Genomic DNA, 7,796 nt, shown 5'->3' with positions numbered 1-7,796 from the left:
AGGGTTAGGGTTAGGGTTAGGGTTAGGGTTAGGGTTAGGGTTAGGGTTAGGGTTAGGGTTAGGGTTAGGGTTAGGGTTAGGGTTAGGGTTAGGGTTAGGGTTAGGGTTAGGGTTAGGGTTAGGGTTAGGGTTAGGTTAGGGTTAGGGTTAGGGTTAGGGTTAGGGTTAGGGTTAGGGTTAGGGTTAGGGTTAGGGTTAGGGTTAGGGTTAGGGTTAGGGTTAGGGTTAGGGTTAGGGTTAGGGTTAGGGTTAGGGTTAGGGTTAGGGTTAGGGTTAGGTTAGGGTTAGGGTTAGGGTTAGGGTTAGGGTTAGGGTTAGGGTTAGGGTTAGGGTTAGGGTTAGGGTTAGGGTTAGGGTTAGGGTTAGGGTTAGGGTTAGGGTTAGGGTTAGGGTTAGGGTTAGGGTTAGGGTTAGGGTTAGGGTTAGGGTTAGGGTTAGGGTTAGGGTTAGGGTTAGGGTTAGGGTTAGGGTTAGGGTTAGGGTTAGGTTAGGGTTAGGGTTAGGGTTAGGGTTAGGGTTAGGGTTAGGGTTAGGGTTAGGGTTAGGGTTAGGGTTAGGGTTAGGGTTAGGGTTAGGGTTAGGGTTAGGGTTAGGGTTAGGGTTAGGGTTAGGGTTAGGGTTAGGGTTAGGGTTAGGGTTAGGGTTAGGGTTAGGGTTAGGGTTAGGGTTAGGGTTAGGGTTAGGGTTAGGGTTAGGGTTAGGGTTAGGGTTAGGGTTAGGGTTAGGGTTAGGGTTAGGGTTAGGGTTAGGGTTAGGGTTAGGTTAGGGTTAGGGTTAGGGTTAGGGTTAGGGTTAGGGTTAGGGTTAGGGTTAGGGTTAGGGTTAGGGTTAGGGTTAGGGTTAGGGTTAGGGTTAGGGTTAGGGTTAGGGTTAGGGTTAGGGTTAGGGTTAGGGTTAGGGTTAGGGTTAGGGTTAGGGTTAGGGTTAGGGTTAGGGTTAGGGTTAGGGTTAGGGTTAGGGTTAGGGTTAGGGTTAGGGTTAGGGTTAGGGTTAGGGTTAGGGTTAGGGTTAGGGTTAGGGTTAGGGTTAGGGTTAGGGTTAGGGTTAGGGTTAGGGTTAGGGTTAGGGTTAGGGTTAGGGTTAGGGTTAGGGTTAGGGTTAGGGTTAGGGTTAGGGTTAGGGTTAGGGTTAGGGTTAGGTTAGGGTTAGGGTTAGGGTTAGGGTTAGGGTTAGGGTTAGGGTTAGGGTTAGGGTTAGGGTTAGGGTTAGGGTTAGGGTTAGGGTTAGGGTTAGGGTTAGGGTTAGGGTTAGGGTTAGGGTTAGGGTTAGGGTTAGGGTTAGGGTTAGGGTTAGGGTTAGGGTTAGGGTTAGGGTTAGGGTTAGGGTTAGGGTTAGGGTTAGGGTTAGGGTTAGGTTAGGGTTAGGGTTAGGGTTAGGGTTAGGGTTAGGGTTAGGGTTAGGGTTAGGGTTAGGGTTAGGGTTAGGGTTAGGGTTAGGGTTAGGGTTAGGGTTAGGGTTAGGGTTAGGGTTAGGGTTAGGGTTAGGGTTAGGGTTAGGGTTAGGGTTAGGGTTAGGGTTAGGGTTAGGGTTAGGGTTAGGGTTAGGGTTAGGGTTAGGGTTAGGGTTAGGGTTAGGGTTAGGGTTAGGGTTAGGGTTAGGGTTAGGGTTAGGGTTAGGGTTAGGGTTAGGGTTAGGGTTAGGGTTAGGGTTAGGGTTAGGGTTAGGGTTAGGGTTAGGGTTAGGGTTAGGGTTAGGGTTAGGGTTAGGGTTAGGGTTAGGGTTAGGGTTAGGGTTAGGGTTAGGGTTAGGGTTAGGGTTAGGGTTAGGGTTAGGGTTAGGGTTAGGGTTAGGGTTAGGGTTAGGGTTAGGGTTAGGGTTAGGGTTAGGGTTAGGGTTAGGGTTAGGGTTAGGTTAGGGTTAGGGTTAGGGTTAGGGTTAGGGTTAGGGTTAGGGTTAGGGTTAGGGTTAGGGTTAGGGTTAGGGTTAGGGTTAGGGTTAGGGTTAGGGTTAGGGTTAGGGTTAGGGTTAGGGTTAGGGTTAGGGTTAGGGTTAGGGTTAGGGTTAGGGTTAGGGTTAGGGTTAGGGTTAGGGTTAGGGTTAGGGTTAGGGTTAGGGTTAGGGTTAGGGTTAGGGTTAGGGTTAGGGTTAGGGTTAGGGTTAGGGTTAGGGTTAGGGTTAGGGTTAGGGTTAGGGTTAGGGTTAGGGTTAGGGTTAGGGTTAGGGTTAGGGTTAGGGTTAGGGTTAGGGTTAGGGTTAGGGTTAGGGTTAGGGTTAGGGTTAGGGTTAGGGTTAGGGTTAGGGTTAGGGTTAGGGTTAGGGTTAGGGTTAGGGTTAGGGTTAGGGTTAGGGTTAGGGTTAGGGTTGGGTTAGGGTTAGGGTTAGGGTTAGGGTTAGGGTTAGGGTTAGGGTTAGGGTTAGGGTTAGGGTTAGGGTTAGGGTTAGGGTTAGGGTTAGGGTTAGGGTTAGGGTTAGGGTTAGGGTTAGGGTTAGGGTTAGGGTTAGGGTTAGGGTTAGGGTTAGGGTTAGGGTTAGGGTTAGGGTTAGGGTTAGGGTTAGGGTTAGGGTTAGGGTTAGGGTTAGGGTTAGGGTTAGGGTTAGGGTTAGGGTTAGGGTTAGGGTTAGGGTTAGGGTTAGGGTTAGGGTTAGGGTTAGGGTTAGGGTTAGGGTTAGGGTTAGGGTTAGGGTTAGGGTTAGGGTTAGGGTTAGGGTTAGGGTTAGGGTTAGGGTTAGGGTTAGGGTTAGGGTTAGGGTTAGGGTTAGGGTTAGGGTTAGGGTTAGGGTTAGGTTAGGGTTAGGGTTAGGGTTAGGGTTAGGGTTAGGGTTAGGGTTAGGGTTAGGTTAGGGTTAGGGTTAGGGTTAGGTTAGGGTTAGGGTTAGGGTTAGGGTTAGGGTTAGGGTTAGGGTTAGGGTTAGGGTTAGGGTTAGGGTTAGGGTTAGGGTTAGGGTTAGGGTTAGGGTTAGGGTTAGGGTTAGGGTTAGGGTTAGGGTTAGGGTTAGGGTTAGGGTTAGGGTTAGGGTTAGGGTTAGGGTTAGGGTTAGGGTTAGGGTTAGGGTTAGGGTTAGGGTTAGGGTTAGGGTTAGGGTTAGGGTTAGGGTTAGGGTTAGGGTTAGGGTTAGGGTTAGGGTTAGGGTTAGGGTTAGGGTTAGGGTTAGGGTTAGGGTTAGGGTTAGGGTTAGGGTTAGGGTTAGGGTTAGGGTTAGGGTTAGGGTTAGGGTTAGGGTTAGGGTTAGGGTTAGGGTTAGGGTTAGGGTTAGGGTTAGGGTTAGGGTTAGGGTTAGGGTTAGGGTTAGGGTTAGGGTTAGGGTTAGGGTTAGGGTTAGGGTTAGGGTTAGGGTTAGGGTTAGGGTTAGGGTTAGGGTTAGGGTTAGGGTTAGGGTTAGGGTTAGGGTTAGGGTTAGGGTTAGGGTTAGGGTTAGGGTTAGGGTTAGGGTTAGGGTTAGGGTTAGGGTTAGGGTTAGGGTTAGGGTTAGGGTTAGGGTTAGGGTTAGGGTTAGGGTTAGGGTTAGGGTTAGGGTTAGGGTTAGGGTTAGGGTTAGGGTTAGGGTTAGGGTTAGGGTTAGGGTTAGGGTTAGGGTTAGGGTTAGGGTTAGGGTTAGGGTTAGGGTTAGGGTTAGGGTTAGGGTTAGGGTTAGGGTTAGGGTTAGGGTTAGGGTTAGGGTTAGGGTTAGGGTTAGGGTTAGGGTTAGGGTTAGGGTTAGGGTTAGGGTTAGGGTTAGGGTTAGGGTTAGGGTTAGGGTTAGGGTTAGGGTTAGGGTTAGGGTTAGGGTTAGGGTTAGGGTTAGGGTTAGGGTTAGGGTTAGGGTTAGGGTTAGGGTTAGGGTTAGGGTTAGGGTTAGGGTTAGGGTTAGGGTTAGGGTTAGGGTTAGGTTAGGGTTAGGGTTAGGGTTAGGGTTAGGGTTAGGGTTAGGGTTAGGGTTAGGGTTAGGGTTAGGGTTAGGGTTAGGGTTAGGGTTAGGGTTAGGGTTAGGGTTAGGGTTAGGGTTAGGGTTAGGGTTAGGGTTAGGGTTAGGGTTAGGGTTAGGGTTAGGGTTAGGGTTAGGGTTAGGGTTAGGGTTAGGGTTAGGGTTAGGGTTAGGGTTAGGGTTAGGGTTAGGGTTAGGGTTAGGGTTAGGGTTAGGGTTAGGGTTAGGGTTAGGGTTAGGGTTAGGGTTAGGGTTAGGGTTAGGGTTAGGGTTAGGGTTAGGGTTAGGGTTAGGGTTAGGGTTAGGGTTAGGGTTAGGGTTAGGGTTAGGGTTAGGGTTAGGGTTAGGGTTAGGGTTAGGGTTAGGGTTAGGGTTAGGGTTAGGGTTAGGGTTAGGGTTAGGGTTAGGGTTAGGGTTAGGGTTAGGGTTAGGGTTAGGGTTAGGGTTAGGGTTAGGGTTAGGGTTAGGGTTGGGTTAGGGTTAGGGTTAGGGTTAGGGTTAGGGTTAGGGTTAGGGTTAGGGTTAGGGTTGGGTTAGGGTTAGGGTTAGGGTTAGGGTTAGGGTTAGGGTTAGTTAGGGTTAGGGTTAGGGTTAGGGTTAGGGTTAGGTTAGGGTTAGGGTTAGGGTTAGGGTTAGGGTTAGGGTTAGGGTTAGGGTTAGGGTTAGGGTTAGGGTTAGGGTTAGGGTTAGGGTTAGGGTTAGGGTTAGGGTTAGGGTTAGGGTTAGGGTTAGGGTTAGGGGTTAGGGTTAGGGTTAGGGTTAGGGTTAGGGTTAGGGTTAGGGTTAGGGTTAGGGTTAGGGTTAGGGTAGGGTTAGGGTTAGGGTTAGGGTTAGGGTTAGGGTTAGGGTTAGGGTTAGGGTTAGGGTTAGGGTTAGGGTTAGGGTTAGGGTTAGGGTTAGGGTTAGGGTTAGGGTTAGGGTTAGGGTTAGGGTTAGGGTTAGGTGGTTAGGGTTAGGGTTAGGGTTAGGGTTAGGGTTAGGGTTAGGGTTAGGGTTAGGGTTAGGGTTAGGGTTAGGTTAGGGTTAGGGTTAGGGTTAGGGTTAGGGTTAGGGTTAGGGTTAGGGTTAGGTTAGGGTTAGGGTTAGGGTTAGGGTTAGGGTTAGGGTTAGGGTTAGGGTTAGGGTTAGGGTTAGGGTTAGGGTTAGGGTTAGGGTTAGGGTTAGGGTTAGGGTTAGGGTTAGGGTTAGGGTTAGGGTTAGGGTTAGGGTTAGGGTTAGGGTTGAGGGTTAGGGTTAGGGTTAGGTTAGGGTTAGGTTAGGGTTAGGGTTAGGGTTAGGGTTAGGGTTAGGGTTAGGGTTAGGGTAGGGTTAGGGTTAGGGTTAGGGTTAGGGTTAGGGTTAGGGTTAGGGTTAGGGTTAGGGTTAGGGTTTAGGGTTAGGGTTAGGGTTAGGGTTAGGGTTAGGGTTAGGGTTAGGGTTAGGGTTAGGTTAGGGTTAGGGTTAGGGTTAGGGTTAGGGTTAGGGTTAGGGTTAGGGTTAGGGTTAGGGTTAGGGTTAGGGTTAGGGTTAGGGTTAGGGTTAGGGTTAGGGTTAGGGTTAGGGTTAGGGTTAGGGTTAGGGTTAGGGTTAGGGTTAGGGTTAGGGTTAGGGTTAGGGTTAGGGTTAGGGTTAGGGTTAGGGTTAGGGTTAGGGTTAGGGTTAGGTTAGGGTTAGGTTAGGGTTAGGGTTAGGGTTAGGGTTAGGGTTAGGTTAGGGTTAGGGTTAGGGTTAGGGTTAGGGTTAGGGTTAGGGTTAGGGTTAGGGTTAGGGTTAGGGTTAGGGTTAGGGTTAGGGTTAGGGTTAGGGTTAGGGTTAGGGTTAGGGTTAGGGTTAGGGTTAGGGTTAGGGTTAGGGTTAGGGTTAGGGTTAGGGTTAGGGTTAGGTTAGGGTTAGGGTTAGGGTTAGGGTTAGGTTAGGGTTAGGGTTAGGGTTAGGGTTAGGGTTAGGGTTAGGGTTAGGGTTAGGGTTAGGGTTAGGGTTAGGGTTAGGGTTAGGGTTAGGGTTAGGGTTCGGGTTCAGACTGTCAGAAAGGCTTCAGCTGCAGGGACACTGGTGCTGAAAAAGTCATGTGGAGTGGAGCACAGCAGTGCAAAGACATTGCTTGGTCCACACCTTTCTCATCTGGGACAGCCCTAGAGATAAGGACTGTAAACTGAACTCCCGCATGCCATGTAGATTAGGGTAATGGTTACTGTTCAGATATCCATAACGCCTACATCTCCAGGGATACTGGGACTGCTCAAAACAATACAAGGGAGCATTCCTGTGTACCACTACTAATCTTTCAAAACTTTTTTCATCTGGACCATCCATGGTGCTTGGAACTGTCAACTCATCTCCAAGGTGCCATTTAGATTAGGGTTAGTTTTATGGTTAGTGTTCGGGTTCAGACTGTCATAAAGGCTACTGCTCCAGGGACACAGGTGCTGGAAAAGGCATGTCGAGTGGAGCACGGCAGTGCAAAGACTTTGCTTGGTCCACAGCTTTCTCATCTGGGACAGCCCTGGTGATAAGGACTCTAAACTAAGCTCCAGCATGCCATGTAGAATGCTTGATGGGTTATACTTAATGGGTTATTGTTCAGAGATCTAAAATGCCTACATCTCCAGGGACACTGGGACTGCTAAAAACCATCTAAGGAGAGCATTCCAGTGTATCGCCATTAGTCTTTCAACACCTTTTTCATCTGGACCATCCACGGTGCTTGGGACTGGAAACTCAGCTCCAAGGTGCCGTTTAAAATAGGGTTAGGGTTAGGGTTAGGGTTAGGGTTCGGGTTCAGACTGTCATAAAGGCTACAGGTCCAGGGACACTTGGGCTGAAAAAGGCATGTGGAGTGGATCACGGCACTGCAAGGACATTGCTCGGTCCACACCTTTCTCATCTGGGACAGCCATGGTGATTAGGACTCTAAACTAAGCCCCCAAATGCCATTTAGGCTAGGGTGAGGGTTACTGTTCGTAGATCTATAATGCCTACATTTCCAGGGACACTGGGACTGCTAAAAACTAAATCAGAAGAGCATTCCCGTGTACCACTATCAATCTTTCAACACCTTTTTCATCTGGTCCAGCCACGGTGCCTGGGACAGTAATCTCAGCTCCAAGGTGCCTTTTAGGTTAGGGTTAGGGTTAGGTTTAGGGTTCGGGTTCAGACTGTCAGAAAGGCTTCAGCTGCAGGGACACTGGTGCTGAAAAAGTCATGTGGAGTGGAGCACAGCAGTGCAAAGACATTGCTTGGTCCACACCTTTCTCATCTGGGACAGCCCTAGAGATAAGGACTGTAAACTGAACTCCCGCATGCCATGTAGATTAGGGTAATGGTTACTGTTCAGATATCCATAACGCCTACATCTCCAGGGATACTGGGACTGCTCAAAACAATACAAGGGGAGCATTCCTGTGTACCACTACTAATCTTTCAACACTTTTTTCATCTGGACCATCCATGGTGCTTGGAACTGTCAACTCATCTCCAAGGTGCCATTTAGATTAGGGTTAGTTTTATGGTTAGTGTTCGGGTTCAGACTGTCATAAAGGCTACTGCTCCAGGGACACAGGTGCTGGAAAAGGCATGTCGAGTGGAGCACGGCAGTGCAAAGACTTTGCTTGGTCCACAGCTTTCTCATCTGGGACAGCCCTGGTGATAAGGACTCTAAACTAAGCTCCAGCATGCCATGTAGAATGCTTGATGGGTTATACTTAATGGGTTATTGTTCAGAGATCTAAAATGCCTACATCTCCAGGGACACTGGGACTGCTAAAAACCATCTAAGGAGAGCATTCCAGTGTATCGCCATTAGTCTTTCAACACCTTTTTCATCTGGACCATCCACGGTGCTTGGGACTGGAAACTCAGCTCCAAGGTGCCGTTTAAAATAGGGTTAGGGTTAGGGTTAGGGTTAGGGTTCGGGTTCAGACTGTCAAAAAGGCTACAGGTCCAGGGACACTTGGGCTGAAAAAGGCATGTGGAGT

This window comes from Lathamus discolor, unplaced genomic scaffold (genome assembly GCF_037157495.1).
Source record: "Lathamus discolor isolate bLatDis1 unplaced genomic scaffold, bLatDis1.hap1 Scaffold_73, whole genome shotgun sequence".
In the NCBI taxonomy this organism is placed as follows: domain Eukaryota; kingdom Metazoa; phylum Chordata; class Aves; order Psittaciformes; family Psittacidae; genus Lathamus; species Lathamus discolor.
The sequence above is the reverse complement of the archived record's forward strand: the minus strand, read 5'-3'. Positions refer to the sequence as shown.